Source organism: Medicago sativa, chromosome 8 (assembly GCF_051527215.1).
Source record: "Medicago sativa cultivar Bolivia chromosome 8, Bolivia_mono, whole genome shotgun sequence".
Taxonomy (NCBI): Eukaryota; Viridiplantae; Streptophyta; class Magnoliopsida; order Fabales; family Fabaceae; genus Medicago; species Medicago sativa.
The window spans coordinates 54,707,552-54,729,507 of record NC_140756.1 but is presented as its reverse complement, the minus strand read 5'-3'; the positions used below and the strand labels follow the sequence as shown (position 1 = coordinate 54,729,507).

At 34.8% G+C, this 21,956-nt stretch overlaps 1 long non-coding RNA gene and 2 pseudogenes across 2 annotated transcripts; 2 read left to right on the top strand and 1 right to left on the bottom strand.

Moving 5' to 3' along the window:
* The first annotated feature begins 490 nt into the window (after positions 1–490).
* Positions 491–2,065, top strand: LOC146899607 (UDP-glucosyl transferase 73CC6 pseudogene; annotated as a pseudogene).
* Positions 2,066–8,531: 6,466 nt separating this feature from the next.
* LOC146899605 (UDP-glucosyl transferase 73CC6-like) lies at positions 8,532–18,695 on the top strand (annotated as a pseudogene). The gene is made up of 3 exons (XR_015023205.1): positions 8,532–9,860; positions 11,253–11,916; positions 18,119–18,695. The product of XR_015023205.1 is annotated as a UDP-glucosyl transferase 73CC6-like (transcript).
* LOC146899606 (uncharacterized) lies at positions 12,165–14,426 on the bottom strand. Its single transcript, XR_015021478.1, has 3 exons — positions 14,055–14,426; positions 13,815–13,886; positions 12,165–12,372 (listed from the first exon to the last, which is right to left on the bottom strand). It is a non-coding gene; the product is annotated as an uncharacterized LOC146899606 (long non-coding RNA).
* Positions 18,696–21,956: the final 3,261 nt, after the last annotated feature.

Here is a 21,956-nt window from a genome sequence, read left to right as displayed (position 1 = left end):
TACATATTTTTTAAAATTTAAGCGTTGTTTTGTAAGTTTATATTAGATACATCATTTATATAAGTTTTTATGTGAATCTAAATACATTTACATTGCCTTAGAAACCCACCAAAATTAATGGTTTCAACGATCTCAATAACATATCAAATGATTTTAAAGTTGTGTAAAAGTTTATACTGATAATCTATATGATATAATTTAAAATTCTTTACCATAGTCAATTTTATCATACAAATATACTTATTTCTTCCTTCTCGCTTTCTATACAATCATACAAATATAACTCATGGTGATCTTAAATGGATTAAAATATGCTCTTTGAAAAAAAATAAGATGGAGGACCTATTTATGTGAAGAAATATCACTTTAGTAAAAAGGAATTATTTAAAAATAAATTACTTGAGAGGAGGTATCATGTGTATATTATTTATCTATCTAAACGTACCATCAAAAAATTTAACTAGAAGCCGGCTTGTTTGATACCAAAACAGGGCTGATTATTTCAAAGCAGTGTCCGAATGATGCTTTGGCTTATCAAAGCTTCCATTATAAAAAAGACATGAATTTGTTTGCAAAGATAGAAGGCATTGTCTCAGCCATAACAATGGACAAACCACTCAAACTTTACTTCATTCCATATTTAGCAGCAGGTCACATGATCCCTCTATGTGATATTGCTTCTCTCTTTGCCTCACGTGGCCACTTTGTCACAATCATCACTACTCCTTCAAATGCTCAAATCCTTCCCAAATCCAACAATTTCAACGTTCACACCTTTCAATTCCCTTCCCATGAAGTTGGCCTCCCGGACGGTATTGAAAACTTGTCCTCTGTCACAGACCTCGACAGCTCCAACAGAATCTTTCAGGCAACCACACTGCTCCGCGAACACATTGAGAATTTCGTGGAACAGGAACCACCTGATTGCATCGTAGCAGATTTTTTATTCCCTTGGGTGGATGAGCTGGCAAACAAGCTTCACATTCCTAGATTCGCCTTCAACGGTTTCTCACTCTTTACCATATGTGCCATGGAATCCCTCAAATCACACCCTCTCCCCAAGGATGCTTCTGGTTCTTTTGTCATTCCTCATTTTCCTTACGATATCATCATTAATTCAACACCCCCCGCGGAGTCAAAGTCATTCATTGATCCTCTACTCAGTATAGCCCTCAAAAGCCATGGTTTCATCATCAACAGTTTCGTAGAGATCGAGGGAGAAGAGTGTGTTGATTATTATGAGAGAACCATTGGTCACAAGGCTTGGCTTCTTGGTCCGGCATCTCTTGTTCGCAAAACCACTCAAGAGAAAGCAAATAGGGGAGAAAAGAGTACGTTGAGTGTGCAAAAGTTAATGACTTGGCTCAACTCAAAGCGAGATAACTCAGTACTCTACATATGCTTTGGAACATTTTGCTATTTCCCTGATAAACAATTGTATGAGATTGCAAGTGCGATAGAAGCATTAAATTGTGAATTCATATGGGTTGTCCCGGAGAAGAAGGGGAAGGAGAATGAAAGTGAAGTGGAGAAGGAAAAATGGCTCCCTAAAGGATTTGAAGAGAGGACTAAGGGGATGATTGTAAGGGGGTGGAGCCCACAAGTGGTTATCTTAGGCCACTCTGCCATAGGTGCATTTTTGACGCATTGTGGATGGAACTCTATAGTTGAGGCTGTTAGTGCAGGAGTTCCAATGATCACATGGCCAGTACACAGTGATCAATTCTATAACGAGAAGTTGATAACTCAGGTGCATGGGATTGGAGTGGAAGTCGGTGCGGATGAGTGGCTTACGATTGCTTTTCGGGACATGGAGAAGCTGATAGGGAGAGATCACATAGAGAAGGCTTTAAGGAGGCTGATGGACGGTGGTGATGAAGCCATTCAAATCAGACGTAGAGCTAAAGAGATTGCAAAAATAGCTAAACATGTTGTTCATGAAGGTGGCTCATCCCATGATAATTTGACGGCTTTGATTGATGAGCTTAAGCAATTAAGAGACAATAAGGGACTTAATTAATAATGATGTCATCAAACCAAATTTTAATTGTGACAGTATAATTAATTGTTCGTTATTCAACAAAAAATTGTGTACTTATTTATAATAATAATAATAATAATAATAATAATAATAATAATAATAATAATAATAATAATAATAATAATAATAATAATAATAATAATAAACAATTAAGCCAATCAATTCTGAATTTTATTTTACTTGGATATCTATGTTCATCACACAAATGAATTTCATCACCTAAATATGTTAAGGTAATTTTCAATGTGATTTTTACATCTTATAAATAGGATGGGCTGGAGAGTTTGAGTACGAAATTGTTTGTAATCCTTATAAAATTAGGAAATTCATTATAGTCACTATAAATAAATCATGTAAAAAATAAAATGAAAATTATAAAATCGAATTTCATACTTTTTTTTATAATAAATTCGAATTTCATACTTGTTCTCATCTTCATTTAACACAATGAATTTCAGTTTATAAAGTAAACTATTTTTGAAAGAAAAGTTATGAAGTAATTCTTGACATGCATATATTTAAATTTTGTATAAAACCATTTTTTTTGAAGGAGTATAAAACAATATATGTAATCCTTTAAAAGAAATATATACAAGTTCGAGTTATCAAATATAAAAAAAGGGTCATTAGTGCTTTGGGGCACTAGTTAAAAAAGCAAAAGAAGAAAATTTTATATTGAATATTTTGATGGACCTTCGAACATAGCAAGAAGAGGATCCAACTATTGTTGGCTGAACGACTCATAATAAAACGGTGGTTAAATGCCTTTTAATATTTTTTTATATCGGTCCAATCACATTTTAAATCAGTTAAATAAATTTAAAAATTTCTTCGAATAATAGTTAGCTTCCGTCGAAGATGTTTTCATCAGGTCAAGGTACCTAGGAGCAAACGGTGGATGCCTAAAGAGAAACTTTCATTATATTAAGTGGAACTCAAAAACTAGTTGAATTAGAGTTTTTCTTCCCTCTTCCCTCTCACACACCCTTTTAAATTTTGTTTTGCTTCAGTTCAAATATAAACCAAGCAGAAAAGTACATGTTTCGAATTGTAAAAACCAAACTTCAATTAGACAACTTGGAAAAACTAGACAACTTGGAAAAACCAGCCATCTTGAATGAAAAGGCCAAAAGTAACATAGGAAACTACTCCTTTTTTTTTTTTTTTTTTTGAATAAGGAAACTACTCCTTTTGTCCCACATACAAGATACACAACATCAAAATTATCTCCATAAGCTTAAGAAATTTATTCAAACGGTTTGGAACACATGACAAATTTCCTTACCCTACAAAACACAAGTTGAACATAAAACTATGAACAATATGTTTTGATGGTAAGTAAGTTTTCCATACCCTTGGATACGTTTTTGTCCTTATAAATAAGCAAACTTTGATTTTAGAACCTCTAAAAAATAAAACGGGATATTTTTATCCTCCAAGAAATTTCTTTATGTTTTTGTATCTATAATACCTAGAATGTTAGGATTCTTTTATGTTAAAGATGTATTCATATTATGTTCAAAAAATTTCAAGGATATTTAAAAATTATGGCCATGAAGAACCAAAAACAAAGCAATTTTTTTTCTAGGATGAAAACGTCCAGATTTACTTTTCAAAGACTAAAATGAAGATTTACTTTTTCATAGTCCATATAAAACACAAATAGGGACTTTTTTTCGTAGGATTATTATTTATTTTTTTGACAAATAAAAACCAAAATAAGTTGATATGATCCATTCCTATTTCTTGGTCGAAATTATCACTAGCTAAATCTTCTCATCGATAATTTGGCCAAAGAAATAATTTCAAATTCATTAGTTTTTTGTAGAAATAATTTCAAATTCATTAGTTTTTTGTTTCGCTATTAAGATCTTTATTTTTAGCCAAAATTTGAGAAACATTTTTTATTTTATTCTCATTGTCATTTATTGTTTTTCTATGCACAGTATTTCTATTCCTAGGATTTAAACAAGTTAGAATTCTCAATTCTCTACCGCATGTAGTGGACAAAAAATTTTCAGGAACAAACAAATCATAAAGATTTTTATCTTTATTTTCTATTATCTTTTGATCAAAACGACTTTTACTTTTTTTCCACCTCCTACTTCTTCGCCTCTTACTCTTATCAATCAACGGTAGTCTTATAGTTTGATATATAAGAGATTGTTCGTGGTTTTTTCTAGACAGGCGAATAGGTTCAATAAAAAAATTAGCCTGTCCTTCAAGTCCTCAGTGTCCCTATACATTCTGTATAACAAAAATTCTTTGTAAGTGAATCAACCATCATTTCTATATCTAGCTCTAGCTTTTTAATCGACCTTATTACAATTTTTTTAAAATTTTTCATTCTAAGCAGGAGACAAAATAAGTTGATATGATCCATTCCTATTTCTTGATCGAAACTATCACAGTGCAAATAAAAACCAAAATATTTTGATAGTAAGTTTGTTAAACGTGAAAATAAAAACTATCATTTGATTCACGTTTAATCCTTTGATTTATTTTTACTAGTTTATGTCTGTTTTTTATAAGTAAATTTAAGTAGCTTATACCATAAAGATTATAGCTTATCATTATTTATCTCAACTTTATCCCTAAAAATTTAATTGGAAAATAAAATTAATTAAATACATCAGTTTTATGTCATTCATATTTACAAGTTAATTTTACCGAACACTGCAAATTCAATCAGCTAATTTATCCGCCATAAGTTATAAGCTAGTTTATCAACTATCTGATAACTATAAAGTCATCTACAATAAACTAACGTATCAATTATTCACTATTTTGAACCAAACAAATCTTATTATTATTAATTAATTAAAATAATATAATATAATTAAAACCTCATGAACCATATCCAAATTATCTTCTCTCGACGGTGCAATGAAAGTACACTCCAATAAACCTACAAGAATTTTTTACCCAATGCATAACTAAGCTAATTTTTATTAAAAACAAAATACTCCATCTGTTACTGCTCATTTCACATATATTTAGAAAAATGTATAAATGAAGGAGAATGAAAAATAATTTTAAATGTTCTTGTTAAGTATTGGTGCATTCTCCACTATCATAAATGTAAAGTGGAATATATTGAATTTGGAGTGATGAATGTAGTATTAATTCGAGTTATATTTAAAAATAAATAATTAATGTTGTATTGAAAAGTAAAATAGATCAATTTTTTAGGACAATATTTTTGTGCAAATGGCTCACTTATTAAAGGACGGAATGAGTATAAAATAATTGTGCATGCATGCTTAGTGTGATTTGTGCGAAAATATTTCGCACCATCCAGCATTTTTCTTGGATAGAATTAACCAAAGTCTTACCTAACACATTTTTTATACTAAAACATATTGAAATTGATTTCCTCAATCTCTTCTTCCTAGGCTTTCAAAGTGGCATGCGGCAGAGCATTATTAGAATGTTGTGTTTTTATTTGTTTAATTTTAAATCAGCCGTTTTTCAAGAACAAAAATGAGGCAGGCAGATCTAGTATCTTTCGTTTTCTTTTACCTTTTCTTTAGGCATATACGTCCATTAATATACAGCAATACAGATAAGACAGACATTTTTATTAAAGTATCAACTTTACAGGATATATATATAGATGGAAAATGACAAAAAATACACAACATTTTAAGTGATATGTCTATTAGAATAGAAACATATTTTTTTTTTTTGACAAAGAATAGAAACATATTTATTATCAATTAATATGTATTAGTGACATATTAATGTATATTGATTAGAAAATTATCTTGATGAGTCAACCATGACTTAATATCATTGTATATATTGATTACAATATAAAGAAAAAAAATATAAAGAAAAAAATCATGAGACATAATTCAATTATGTCATTGTAAACCACACAAGAATCGTTTGTCACTTTGTTATAATCTTGTTGACTGGATGACTATGAAACTACTGTTTTAAGATCCTAATTTTTAGGATCCATTATCTTTTTATGTTATTGTTAGGAACTCTCTGATATGCTCTATTTGTTACCAGTTTTTAGGCATTTAGTTTTCAAATAGTAGTTTCTTTATGCATTATTTTAGGCTTTTCTTTATGTATAAATATGATGGTTATCATTCAATAAAAATATCCCTTTCATGCTGTTCACATAACATATTCTTTTCCACGTTAAACCTTTCTATATCCAACAAATTGGTATCTAGAGCCTTCTTCTTGGAGGGACTTGTGAGTGAAGTGAGTGAAACCCACCATAAAAGCTTAAACACTATTTTCAATTCATCAAACAGATGGATTCTGAAACATCCTACAAAGCCCTACCATTACCTGTGTTTGATGGTGAAAACTATCATATATGGGCAGCAAGGATGGAGGCGTATTTAGAGGCAAATGACCTCTGGGAAGCTGTTGAGGAGGACTACGAAGTTCTTCCTTTATCAGACAATCCAACAATGGCTCAGATAAAAAATCACAAGGAAAGGAAAACAAGAAAGTCAAAAGCAAGGGCTACTTTGTTTGCTGCTGTCTCAGAAGAAATCTTCACCAAAATTATGACCATCAAATCAGCATTTGAAATATGGAATTTCCTCAAAACTGAATATGAAGGAGATGAAAGAATTAGGGGGATGCAAGCACTTAATTTGATCCGAGAATTTGAGATGCAAAAGATGAAGGAGTCTGAAACAATTAAAGAGTATGCAAATAAACTTATTAGCATTGCTAACAAAGTAAGATTGCTTGGTTCTGAATTATCTGATTCAAGAATAGTTCAGAAAATTCTCGTGACTGTCCCGGAAAGATTTGAAGCAACTATCACTTCCTTGGAAAATACCAAGGACATGTTAAAGCTTACCGTGGCAGAGCTTGTAAATGCTATGCAAGCCCAAGAACAAAGAAGAATGATAAGGTCTGAAGGTTCAGTAGAAGGAGCATTACAAGCTAAATTAAAGAACTACAATGGTGGAAGGAATGAGAAAAGAAACCAGAGCAGCAATACAAGTCTCTTTTCACCATGTCCATACTGCAAAAAAAATAACCATACACCAGACAGATGTTGGTGGAGACCAGACGTAAAATGTCACAAGTGTGGTCAGTTAGGACATGTGGAAAGAATATGCAAGGCTCAACATCAGGGAGAAGCTAAGGCTGTTGAAGATCAAACTTTGGAGGAGCAACTCTTTGTAGCATCATGCTTTGCCACCAACACCACTCGAGAGAGTTGGCTTATAGATAGTGGTTGCACAAACCACATGACTTATGATCGTGAGCTCTTTAATGATCTGGACGAGACAACTATTTCCAAAGTCAGAATTGGAAATGGCGCACTTATCGAAGTAAAAGGCAAGGGAACGGTTGCAATTGAAAGCCTTTCAGGTTTGAAACTAATTTCTGATGTCTTATATGTTCCTAAAATTAATCAAAACCTTTTGAGTGTTACTCAACTGCTAGAGAATGGTTATAAGGTGTTGTTTGAGGATAAAAAATGTGTGATTAAAGATGCAAACAACATAGAAATGGTCAATGTTCAAATGAAAGGCAAGAGCTTTGCCTTGGATTTGATAAATGAGGAACAACATGCTGCTGTAAACAAGGAAGGAAGGATTCAGGTTGGTGTTGCGTTCCTCCACCATCCATCTATCGTGAACTCTGCGGGAGTGATGAGTTCCGTCGATACAATCAATGGAAACTCTGCAAAATCTGTCAAAGAACCTGTTCCAGGGGAAAGCCTGGAACCAAAACAGGATGTTACTGAAGTAAAAGCACAAGTTGATGCCATATGGGAACAAATGAATAAAGGAGTGTCCAATAACGTTATTAGCAGTTTTAAAATCAAGCCTAACTCTACTGCAAAAACTACGACAAAGAAGAGATCTTTAAACTTGGATGTTGTCCTTGAACAAATCAAGAAGAAAGCAGAACCTGAAATTTTTGTAGGCTATAGCTCATCTTCAAAAGTCTATAGAATCTATCTTCCACAAAGCAACAAAGTAATTGTTAGCAGAGATGTCAAATTTCTTGAGTTAAATAGTTGGAATTGGGAAGATTGTGAGAAGTTTGAATTTCAGGAGGAGAATGAAGATGTTGATGATGAAACTGTTAGAGGAACTAGAACACTTTCAGACATCTACAAAAGGTGCAACGTTGCTGTCATGGAACCAGAAGGATATGACAAAGTTAGATATGAATTCTTGACACAAATGCTTGGTGTATGCAGTTTCAGAGTCAAGGAGGAGTGTTGACTGGATGACTATGAAACTACTGTTTTAAGATCCTAATTTTTAGGATCCATTATCTTTTTATGTTATTGTTAGGAACTCTCTGATATGCTCTATTTGTTACCAGTTTTTAGGCATTTAGTTTTCAAATAGTAGTTTCTTTATGCATTATTTTAGGCTTTTCTTTATGTATAAATATGATGGTTATCATTCAATAAAAATATCCCTTTCATGCTGTTCACATAACATATTCTTTTCCACGTTAAACCTTTCTATATCCAACAAATCTACTCGTTATACTATTCACACACACACACAGAAGAATTGGCGATGGAAGAAAAGGCAAAGATGAATATGGAAGAAGAAGAGAAAGCACTTAATATCTACTTCATCCCTTACTTAGCACCTGGCCACATGATCCCTCTATGCGACATAGCAACTCTCTTTGCCTTACGCCATCAAAATGTTACCATCGTTACCACACCCTCCAATGCTCAAATCCTTGCCAAATCCAACCCTTTAAACCAACACCTCCGTATTCACACTGTTCCATTTCCTTCACAAGAAGTCGGCCTCCCTGACGGTGTAGAAAGCCTCTCGGCCGCCACTGACATCGACAACATGATCAAGATCTATCAAGCCACTACTCACCTCTAACCATCCATCCAACACTTTTTGGAACATAATCCACCCGATTGTATTGTCGCAGATTTCCTGTTTCCGTGGGCTGATGAACTTGCAAACAAGCTTCAGATTCCTAGACTCAGTTTCAACGGCTTCTCTCTGTTTGCAATTTGTGCTATAGAAGCTGTTAAAGCACACTCTCTCTATGATTCTGATTCATTTGTAATTCCTGGTCTTCCTCATTCTATTGTCATGAATGCAGCTCCGTCGAAGCAGATGACTGACTTATTGGAAGCGCTTTTGGAGACGGTTTTCAAAAGCAATGGAATCATTGTTAACAATTTTGCCGAACTTGACGGTGAAGAGTACATCAAACACTACGAGAAAACTACGGGTCACAAAGCTTGGCATCTTGGTCCAGCTTCTCTTATTTGTAGAACTGTTCAAGAAAAAGCAGAAAGGGGACAACAGAGTGTTGTTAATGTGCATGAGTGTCTGAGTTGTCTAGACTCGAAGGGAGATAACTCAGTGTTGTGCGTATGCTTTGGAAGCCTCTGCGTTTTCCCTGATGAACAACTTTACGAGATTGCATGTGGGATAGAAGCATCAGGTCACGAATTCCTATGAATTGTTCCTGAGAAGAAAGGGAAAGAGGGTGAGAGTGAAGACGAGAAAGGAAAATGGTTGCCAAAGGGATTTGAAGAGAGAAATATCAGAAAGAAGAAGGGTTTGATTATTAAGGGTTGGGCTCCACAAGTAATGATTATGAGCCACTCCGCGGTGGGTGCGTTTATGACGCATTGAGGATGGAATTCCACTGTGGAGGCGGTTAGCGCAGGGGTTCCGATGATCACGTGGCCAGTGCATGGAGAACAATTTTACAATGAAAAGTTGATAACGCATGTGCGGGGAATTGGGGTGGAGGTGGGGACAGCGGAGTGGAGCCCAATTGGTATTGGGGAGAGAGAGAAGTGGTGGGGAGGTGTCACTACCCAAAAAAAACATTAATCGTGACCGGCGCACGGACTAGAACATTCTAGCCCGGCAAGCCTGTTGATTCAACTAGACAAACTATAAAATAAAGACAATTTCAATTCGGTTTTCACTTCAAAAAAAAATATTTACTGAAATTTTGACAGAGTTTCCTCTGTAAATACAACATTTCCAAGATATGAATCATGTCTATATACTTATATTATCATCAGAATCTCAAAGTGACATAACTATATGTTTGTACAACTCAAAACAAAACATTTCTAAACTACCAATAGCTGCAGATACATCGACCATTCAATTTATACACATAGGAAACCTACCAAAAGAGTGACATTGATAGATCTTTAACCCTGCTAGAAGCTTTCTACGCAATTGACTTTGAATCTGCAGAAATATAAGAAAAAGGGGTAAGTCACAAGGACTTAGTGAGAGACAACAACCACCACCAACTAGAAGGGAAACACACAAGAGTACGATTATTTTCTTTTCTCAAAATTTAATGTCAATTTACAAATCTAGTAGCCGTATAAAATTTTAATAATCTGCAACCGTTTATACCCATGAAAATCCACATTTTATAAATATTTCCAATCAAATAGGTATACTTCAACGAAAAGTCCAACATCATAAAAACATGAAGATAACATTACAAGCCTTTAAAAATAAATTGCCGAAAATCAAAATAAAAGCCTTTAAAAATATATATTGTCGAAAATCTTGATTAAAGCCTTTAAAGAAATTATAGAAAACTTCATTTAGTGAAAATAAACAAAATGGGTGAATTGAGAACTAGCTCCATCTCGTTGATAACCCTCTCCTCCTAATGTTGGCCTTCCCATAGGGGCGGCTCCATCTAACGGATAGCTCTTTTCTCTCGACTCAAAACAAAATGTTTTTAAAGTATAATCAACTCAATTTAGTTAAAATAATCAAAATGGGTGAATTGAGAACTAGCTCCATCTCGTTGATAGCCCTCTACTCCTAACGGTGGCCTTCCCATAGGGGCGGCTCCATCTAACGGATAGCTCTTTTCTCTCGACTCAAAACAAAGTGTGTAAAACATTTTCAATTAGGGAGTATACCTCTCATTGATAGCCCTCTCCTCCTAATGGCGGCCTTTCCATACGAAGAAAAAAAATATGTACTATTATTGCACTCACTCGTCTTATAAGAGAAAATTAGCTCATTTTATTGTAAAATTGATTTTACTTAGATATCAATTATTCCTTATACAAATGAATTTCATCACCTAGATATCAATTATTCCTTGTAAAAAATTATTTTACTCGTTACATATTTTTGAAAATTTAAGCGTTGTTTTGTAAGTTTATATTAGATACATCATTTATATAAGTTTTTATGTGAATCTAAATACGTTTGCATTGCCTTAGAAACCCACCAAAATTAATGGTTTCAACGATCTCAATAACATATCAAATGGTTTTCAAAAGCAATGGAATCATTGTTAACAATTTTGCTGAACTTGACGGTGAAGAGTACATCAAACACTACGAGAAAACTACGGGTCACAAAGCTTGGCATCTTGGTCCAGCTTCTCTTATTCGAAGAACTGTTCAAGAAAAAGCAGAAAGGGGACAACAGAGTGTTGTTAGTGTGCATGAGTGTCTGAGTTGGCTAGACTCGAAGGGAGATAACTCAGTGTTGTACGTATGCTTTGGAAGCCTCTGCGTTTTCCCTGATAAACAACTTTACGAGATTGCATGTGGGATAGAAGCATCAGGTCACGAATTCCTATGGGTTGTTCCTGAGAAGAAAGGGAAAGAGGGTGAGAGTGAAGAGGAGAAAGGAAAATGGTTGCCAAAGGGATTTGAAGAGAGAAATATCGGAAAGAAGAAGGGTTTGATTATTAAGGGTTGGGATCCACAAGTAATGATTATGAGCCACTCCGCGGTGGGTGCGTTTATGACGCATTGAGGATGGAATTCCACTGTGGAGGCGGTTAGCGCAAGGGTTCCGATGATCACGTGGCCAGTGCATGGAGAACAATTTTACAATGAAAAGTTGATAACGCAGGTGCGGGGAATTGGGGTGGAGGTGGGGGCAGCGGAGTGGAGCTCAATTGGTATTGGGGAGAGAGAGAAGTGGTGGGGAGGTGTCACTACCCAAAAAAAATATTAATCGTGACCGGCGCACGGACTAGAACATTCTAGCCCGGCAAGCCTGTTGATTCAACTAGACAAACTATAAAATAAAGACAATTTCAATTCGGTTTTCACTTAAAAAAAAAATATTTACTGAAATTTCGACAGAGTTTCCTCTGTAAATTCAACATTTCCAAGATATGAATCCTGTCTATATACTTATATTATCATCAGAATCTCAAAGTGACATAACTATATGTTTGTACAACTCAAAACAAAACATTTCTAAACTACCAATAGTTGCAGATACATCGACCATTCAATTTATACACATAGGAAACCTACCAAAAGAGTGACATTGATAGATCTTTAACCCTGCTAGAAGCTTTCTACGCAATTGACTTTGAATCTGCAGAAATATAAGAAAAAGGGGTAAGTCACAAGGACTTAGTGAGAGACAACAACCACCACCAACTAGAAGGGAAACACACAAGAGCACGATTATTTTCTTTTCTCAAAATTTAATGTCAATTTACAAGTCTAGTAGCCGTATAAAATTTTAATAATCTGCAACCGTTTATACCCATGAAAATCCACATTTTATAAATATTTCCAATCAAATAGGTATACTTCAACGAAAAGTCCAACATCATAAAAACATGAAGATAACATTACAAGCCTTTAAAAATAAATTGCCGAAAATCAAAATAAAAGCCTTTAAAAATATATATTGTCGAAAATCTTGATTAAAGCCTTTAAAGAAATTATAGAGAACTTCATTTAGTGAAAATAAACAAAATGGGTGAATCGAGAACTAGCTTCATCTCGTTGATAGCCCTCTCCTCCTAATGGTGGCCTTCCCATAGGGGTGGCTCCATCTAACGGATAGCTCTTTTCTCTCGACTCAAAACAAAATGTTTTTAAAGTATAATCAACTCAATTTAGTTAAAATAATCAAAATGGGTGAATCGAGAACTAGCTCCATCTCGTTGATAGCCCTCTACTCCTAATGGTGGCCTTCCCATAGGGGCGGCTCCATCTAACGGATAGCTCTTTTCTCTCGACTCAAAACAAAGTGTGTAAAACATTTTCAATTAGGGAGTTTACCTCTCATTGATAGCCCTCTCCTCCTAATGGCGGCCTTTCCATAGGGGCGGCTCCATCTAATGGGGTAATTCTACCTATTTGAAATCACATGCTAGGTGCACCTAGGTCGTTGTCATTATAACCATAATTTTCAAAACCATTCTTAAACACATGTCTAAAACCATATTCCGGAACATAACGAAACTTATGTCAAAATACGTTCATCAAAATTCAATCGAAAATCTACTACTTATCAACACATTTCAAATCTAAATCCAAATCGCGTACATATTAATCTCAAAGCCTCTCAAAAACGCATACTTTAAACCATGATTTACATCGTATGAAATCTTGTGCCAAGATACATGAAATCAAATTTCAATCCTTAAACCCACTACTTTATAAATCATAAAACATAGGCCAATCCAAAACTCAAATCCAAATGGAGTGTATAATAGTAGCCAAATAATTTTCAAACCAATAATATAATTCTTAAAAAAAAAAACGTTTTTGTCAACATCTCAAAACTTATGCCAGTAGTATATGCAACCAAATCTCAATTGCAAAACCTTTGCTCAATAAATCATAGACAAGTTCAAATAGAGACCATATTAATATTCATGACCTTAAACATAAATTTCAACGACAAGAAAAATGTTCAATGGGTGTGCTTCCCGTTTTGATAAACACTTCAACTTATAAAATCACCAAAATATCAATAATAATGATAATTAAAATAAGTGATAATGATCGTCACCAACTCACAGTTATGACGAATCAACTAAGTTTGCTCTCTAACCACTCCTGAAGAAGCACCTGAAGCGTCCGGCGTCATATCTGAGCATCAATAATATTTTCTTATGAATTAGAAACTCATTCTACTACTTTACTAATTATAGTTAACCATAAAATCCCCATAGTATATATTCTAACCTCTAAATAATTTCTAAACAAACTAATCATGTCTAAATATGCACTAATTGAGTTGTAAGTTGATAAATATACCTCCAAGAAATCTCAATGAACAACTTCACCATATGGGTATTCCTCTTCTTTCCCAAGGCACAAACTCAAATCCCAAAATTCTACCAAATAGAGCTTGTACTATGAAATAGCTTGCTTAGATGCATAATATTTATTTTGGGTGTTTGATTTGTGGAAGAAAATTGATGATTTGAAGGAAAAAGTAGAAAATTTGGAAGAGGAAGAAGTGGTGATATGAAATAACAAAGAGGAAAGAGGAATACGGGAAAGAGAGTGAGAAAAGGATGTGTGGGAAAAATCTAGTAGCTTTACATTTAATTACTATTATTTTAATTTTTTTTTTTTTTTACATTAGTTAAACGGTGCGTTACAGGATAGTATTGAGAAGGCTGTGAGGAGATTGATGGATGGTGGTGATGAAGTTGAGAATATCAGACGGTATGCTCGAGAGTTTGGGGATAAGGCTAAACGTGCGGCTGAAGAAGGTGGTTCATCTGATAAGAATTTAACGGTTGTTATCGATGATCTTATAATATTGAGGGACCGCAAACTTCTAGTCTAAAGGTCATTTTGTTTATTTACATACATATATAATCTATTACTTTATTTCTGTCATCAACAGTGTTTTGTTTTTGTAGAAACAAGTTTATATTATTGTGGCCGGAAATAGAAGGCTTCTTTCATCAACAGTGTTTTGTTTTTGTAGAAACAAGTTTATATTATTGTGGCCGGAAATAGAAGGCTTCTTTCATCAACAGTGTTTTGTTTTTGTAGAAACAAGTTTATATTATTATTTTTAAAGAGCATCTCCATTGAGGATTTCATCATCGAGTTTCAAATTGTGTTTGTCTTACGGTTGAAAATTTTATGTTCAGGAATAATGTTTTCTGAGAAATAATAATAATTATATTTTATTCCCAGTCAAATATCACATGAAATAAGTATCTTATTTGGTGTACTAAATAAGTGTGGAAATGATTTGTTTTTTTTCATTCTTTACTTGGACGCATTGTCAAATATCACATGAAATTCATACACACAAATAAATTTAGACATATTTTAATTGAGTTAAAACTTTCAAATAATATTTTTTTAGTGTTAATCCTTCTATTATCAAATGAATGAAATCTTGGTAATCCTGCTGATAATACTTCTTCTACGTTATTATGGTTTAATCAGCTATGCTACACCAACGAATCTTAACAGCTATAATTCTTTCACTAGTTGTATTAATTGATTGGTAAATCTGTACATCAATGAGAGTTATATATTTCACTTTCACAGCATCCGTAATTGATTGGTGAGAATAATAATGATCCATGAAAGCTTTGAAAATAGCATGCTTTACTTAATTAGCATGCTTTGACGTGAACATTTGATCCTTATGTGGAAGTGAATTTATGAACTTTTGGGCCACCTAAGATTCTTTTCTTCAATAAGACTGAACCACTCAACATCAAGCTTGACTTATAGGTGGTGATGGGCAATGTGTGTCTTCGTTCAATTTATGGCGTATATCTATATTTTGAAAATACTTGATTTGGTTTCCCTCAAAAAAAAAGAAAATACTTGATTTGGTGGAAATCATGCTCCAAGGCTTTGGTATCATTGTAGAGGCATACATACATATCACATGTCTGTTGCCATATGATGTGAGCATAAGCTCATGCTCACATCACCATATCGATATTTTTTCTGCATTGGATTTCAGTGTCATTTACATGTGCTCTACTATATATATGTGTGTTTCAAGTTGTTTATAGCCCTCAAGTTTTGTCTAAACCAGATTAGAGATTCAAAGCATCTGAAATTTAGTAAGAAAGGAAACCTCAGCATAGTTTTGTTGAAATCATCACTTAGGCATCATAATCCTCTTTACCATATTTGAGCTTTAAAGTACAAATCAAATCAAATTTGAGCCTACATGTCTCTAAATTGATAAAAAAAAACTTGTTCAACTACCTTTTTCTGAACGAGGATTTAAGAACGACAAACTTGGAGGTGAAGTGGTGTATGAGAGAGCAAATTCAAGAACAAATTCTATGCTATTGTGAGATTTAATGTGAGCAAGGAAGGTCTATATAAAATAACCAAGTTGGTGTTGGATTGCAATCATGAGTTTGTATATCCTGAGCAAAGACATATGCAACGTTCTTTGAGAAATTTGTCGAATGCTGGTATGAGTTACAAATATTTGGAGTCATATCCTTGTGATGAAGTTGGTGGATTTAATAATCTTGGTATAAATTTGAAAGACATGCACAATTATGTCTACACGGAAAAGTTGAAGTCGATTGAAGCCATGATGCTCAAGCTTTAATTAACCATTTACAAAATAGACAAGTACAAGATGTCATATTTGACTAATATCTTTTGGAGAGATGGTAAATCTAAAACTGATTTTGTGGTCAAATACTTTTTTCCCACAGAAAAAGAATTGGCACCAGCAGAAACAGAGCGGCAACATACCAGAACGGAACATATGACAATGGCTAGATCACAATACCAAGAAGCAAGTTGAGGTCAAAGAATTGTCAGAAATTATCTTACATTGCTCACCAAATTAAAGTAATCTTTGCAAGGGCAATTGAGATTTCCAATTGAATTTAAATACCAAAATTTAGCAAAAAATGAGACATGCAATTTTTTTTAGATATAGTACTATTTGAATACATAATTTTTCTTAAAGCCATTTTACGTTGCTCCATAGGCTGTGAGTATTTCAGAAAGGGTGCGGTTATGGTGGATAAGGAAATCCTTATGCACCTGCATAAATCCAGAAATGGTTTATGTGAGTTGTACTCCAAAACCATTAGATGTATTTAATAGTTTCCAGCAGGTGAAAAAAACTAAGGACATAGAGTCATTGTCATCATCCAATTTTGGACTGACACAATTGGAGGAGGAGGAAAGAAATGGTTTATGTGAGTTGTACTCCAAAACCATTAGATGTACTTAATAGTTTCTAGCAGTTTTGGAGGAGGAAAGGAATGTCGCTGGAGAAATCCGTGCAACCTCGCCGGATAAATCACGTCGGAGCGGTGAACAAGGGTGAAAATTAGGTCTGAGCGAGCGAGCAAGGCTTCAGAGGCGTGTGCGATCAGATTGTGAGAGTGTGAAGGAAATCTGATGGTTATGAAGTGTTCATGCAGGGTGCATAAGGAAATGTCTTATGCATAATAACTTTTACCCTTCAAAATGGCAAAAGTTATTATGCATAAGTCATTTCCTTATGCACCATTCATAAACACTTCAAAACCATCAGATCTAGTGTACACGTGTAATAATCCTAGGCTTCTAAAACTACACCAAATCAAGGAATAAAGGAAAGAGGTATAAGTGCAATGCTGTTAACGTTTTCTTCATTTTGACAAAAAAAAAACCTCTCACGAAAAATGCTTTGCTCACTTCTCTCTCTAGGACATTCAAACCAGCGCCACTTTATATCTTCTTCTCCGGCGAGAATTGCTTTTTCGGCGCGGTGGCCGGTAGTGGCACCACCGCGTCGGAACTCAAAACTCCGCCGTTTCAAAAACAAATTATATATTCAACAATCCTTTTCTTCCCACTTCTCATTTTCGAAATTGTTTTTCAAAGACAAACAGTAAACAAGCGTAATAACTCAGTGTTTGAGTTGCATGAGTGTGCATGAGTGTTTGAGTTGGCTAGACTCGAAGCCAAATAACTCAGTGTTGTACATATGCTTTGGAAGCCTGTGCCTTTTCCCGGATAAACAACTTTACGAGATTGCATGTGGGATAAAAGCATCAGGTCACGAATTCATATGGGTTGTTCCTGAGAAGAACGGGAAAGATGATGAGAGTGAAGAGGAGAAAGGAAAATGGTTGCCAAAGGGATTTGAAGAGAGAAATATCGAAAAGAAGAAGGGTTTGATTATTAGGGGTTGGGCTCCACAAGTTATGATTCTAAGCCACACCGCTGTAGGTGCGTTTATGACACATTGTGGGTCGAATTCCGTTGTGGAGGCGGTTGGTGTAGGGGTTCCAATGATCACGTGGCCGGTGCTTGGAGAACAATTTTACAATGAAAAGTTGATAACACAAGTGCGACAAATTGGGGTGGAGGTGGGTGCTGTTGAGTGGTGTTCAATTGGTATTGGGGAGAGAAAGAAGGTGGTGGGGAGGGATAGTATTGAGAAGGCTGTGAGGAGATTGATGGATGGTGGTGACGAAGCTGAGAAAATCAGAAAGTATGCTCGAGAGTTTGGGGATAAGGCTAAACATGCAGCTCAAGAAGGTGGTTCATCTCATAGGAATTTAACGGCTGTGATTGATGATCTTAAAATATTGAGGGACCGTAAACTTCTCGTCTAAAGGTCATTTTTCTTATTTATTTGTGACATATATAGTGTATGCTTGGTATCGTGGTGTGTATCTAAATATCACTGCAACCCATTGTAATTTTGAAGAAGCTATTTAGTGTATCTTTTAGAAAATTATGATGGGTCGTTGTGATTCTTTCATATCAAACCTTGATACCAAACATATGCATAGTATATTATTTTGCTTTATGTCCAACTTGTGGGCTGCAATCAGTTGTTGGTTTTTGTTTTAATAAAGACGGACTGATGTAGTGATCTGTTCGATGATGGTTAGGCCCTAATAAAAGTGATCAATAGATAATAAGCTTTTGTGCACTTAATCTGATTTGTGTAGAAACATAGTGTAGGCCCAAACATTGGTCCGTGATGGGTGGTGCCTAGGGTTGCACGGTTATAAATAGAGAGGCTAAGTCCCCTTTGCCATCACTACTATATTCTGCTCATTGCCCCATTGAAAACTTAAGTCCGGAGCATGTGAAAGGTAAAGGAAGACTCTTGTCTCAAATATCGGTGAGGCCCCTAATATGGTTTTCAAGTAAGTGTGTGAGTCCCATAATATGGTTTCCAAGTAAGTGTGTTCTAATTTCATATAATAACTAGATCTTTTTATTAAATTGTTCACATATAAATCTCAGTTTTCTGGTTCCAGAATGATGAAAAAGGCACCAACTGAGATAAATGAAATATTACATACTGAATTATAGAAAACAAAAAATTTAAAATGTTTATGAATTTGATAGACTTAAATATAAATAAAGAGCTATGTGTTGAGGAGTATGTTGGATGTAGCATGAAACACTTGTGTAATAGTAGCAAAGGGCAAAATCACATTTGACAGAAAACATGATCGTTGTGGCAGGAAATAGAAGGCTTCTTTCATCAACAAGTTTTATTTTTGTAGAAAAAGTTTAATCTTTTTAAAGAGCATCTTCACCAAGGATTATTGAGATGTAAGTTTTATACAAAAAAAAAAAAAAAGATGAGTTTTCTAAAGTGAGTTATTTAGATTACATTCATTTAAGATGCTTTAAAGAAATGTAAACTAATTATTTACAAATTATACTACCAACCATGTGTTTTTTTAGAGGGCTAACCATGTTTTAGTAGGCACTAAATAAGTATTGAAATGAATTTTTTTCATTCATTTTTTAGACGGATTGTGAAATGTCACATGAAATTCATTTACATGTGCTCTACTATATGTATGTGTTCCAAGTTGTTTATATCCCTCAAGTTTTGTGTAAACCAGATTAAAGATTCAAAGCATGGGAAATTTAGTAAGAAAGGAAATCTCAACTTAGTTTTGTCTAAATCATCACTTAGGCATCATATTCCTCTTTACCATATTTGATTGAGCCTTAAAGTACAAATCAAATCAAATTTGAGCCTACATATCTCTAAATTGATAAAAAAAAAAAAAACTTATTCAACTACCTTTTTCTGAACAAGGGTTTAAGAACGACAAACTTGGAGGTGAAGTGGCCTATGAGAGAGCAAATTCAAGAACAAATTGTATGCTATTGTAAGATTTAATGTGAGCAAGAAAGATCTATATAAAATGGGTTATGTTAACTTATACCCTAAGGGCACAAGTTAAGGATCTAAAAAATGAAATAAAACATGAGCTTTGTATTGAAAAAATAAGTTTTTAAACTTTCAAAACATTGAATGCACAATTTCCAAAAATTAGTTTCTACAATTGGTTTCTAAACTTGTGCCTTAAGGGAACAAGTTAACATTTCCCATATAAAATAACCAAGTTGGTGTTGGATCGCAATCCTGAGCTTGTACCTCCTGAGCAACGACATTTGCTACGTTCTACGATAAATTTGTCAAATGCTGGTATGAGTTACAAATATTTGGAGTCATCCTTGTGATGAAGTTGGTGGATTTAATAATGAGCATTGCTACATATCCCAATGGATTATATAGCAAAATTGCCCCAAATAGTTGTCCAACCAATTAAAGTGGTAGCTGACCAGAAAACATGGGGAGACAGGTTCTTAATTTTTTATTTTTTTTATTAAGCAGTCAAATAAAAATGGAATTCAATGGCCATTAATCTGCCAGCAGGAACAGTTCACGAAACCGCTTCTCGCTTGATATATCATTTTCATTTAATAATCTTGGTATAAATTCGAAAGACATGCGCAATTATGTCTACATGAAAAAGTTGAAGTCGATTGAAGCCGTGACGCTCAAGCTTTAATTATTTACAAAATACTCGCTCCGTCTCTAAATAATAGCCGTTTAAGGTTTTTGCATGATTATTAAGGAAATGATTAATTGTGTTGATTCTAATGATAAAATTAATGTCATTTACTAAAACATCCTTATTCATTGTAGTTAGTGAAGTAGTTAAATTGAATGAAACTCAATAAATAAGGGTATGTTCACGTATGTAAACACAAGTTAATTACAACGGGTGAGCTTCTCACTGAAACGTCCGAGACGGAGTCTCAAGAGCACTCTGAAGAAGTAAATGAATAATACACTGTTTTGTACCAGCTCGAATCTGTCTCATCAAACATCTAAGTGTCCTCTTTTTATAGTCATCAAAATGTTGGTCTAATGGGCCTTTCACTGATCATTCTAGGCCCATTAACTTGTGATGCAGAGCTTCCCATTGGTTGTCTGCTTTCTGTACGGTCGCGCGTGGACATGAGTACATCTCATCCATACCAAGCGCGTGGAGTCGAGACGCGTCGATCATCCGTACTGAGCTGGCCGAAGACGTGCTGAGTTGGCTGGCTTGACCTGAGCAATCAAACCAGTGTTGACGGAAGACGTGCTGAGCTGGCTGTCTTGACTTGAACAATCAAACCAGCGTTGACCGAAGACGTGCTGAGCTGGCTGTCTTAACTTGAACAATCAAACCAGTGTTGACCAAAGACGTGCTGAGCTGGCTGTCTTGACTTGAACAATCAAACCAGCGCTGACTGAAGACGTGCTGAGCTGATTGTCTTGACTTGAACAATCAAACCAGCGTTGACTGAAGACGTGATGAGCTGGCTGGCTTGACTTGAACAATCAAACCAGCGTTGACTGAAGACGTGCTGAGCTGGCTATCTTGACTTGACTTTAACAGTCAAATGGAATAATCTGTCCATGCCAGTCCACAATCCACCAAGCGTCAAGCCTGTTAAGGCGTAGACGTTTGTTCTCTATTTGATCGATCCATACCAGTCCACAGTCCACCAAGCGTCGAGCCTTTTATGGCGTAGACGTTTGTTCTCTGCTTGATTGATCCATACCAGTCCACAGTCCACCAAGCGTCGAGCCTGTTAAAGCGTAGACGTTCGTTCACTTCTTGATCGATCCATACCAGTCCACAGTCCACCAAGTAACTGATTTGTAACCCAGTTATACACCCCAGCTTGATTACAACTATTTGTTATGTCGCATCACTGTACCCACCTTATTAATGCTTCTACTCACCTTATTAATGCTTCCACCCACCTTATTAATGTTTCTACTTACGTTAACGGGTCCCGCTCCTTTCTTTATAAATAAAAGAATTTTACCTCCTAATCTTTACACCACCACATTTTCACTACTTCACATTTTACAGTCTTGGATCT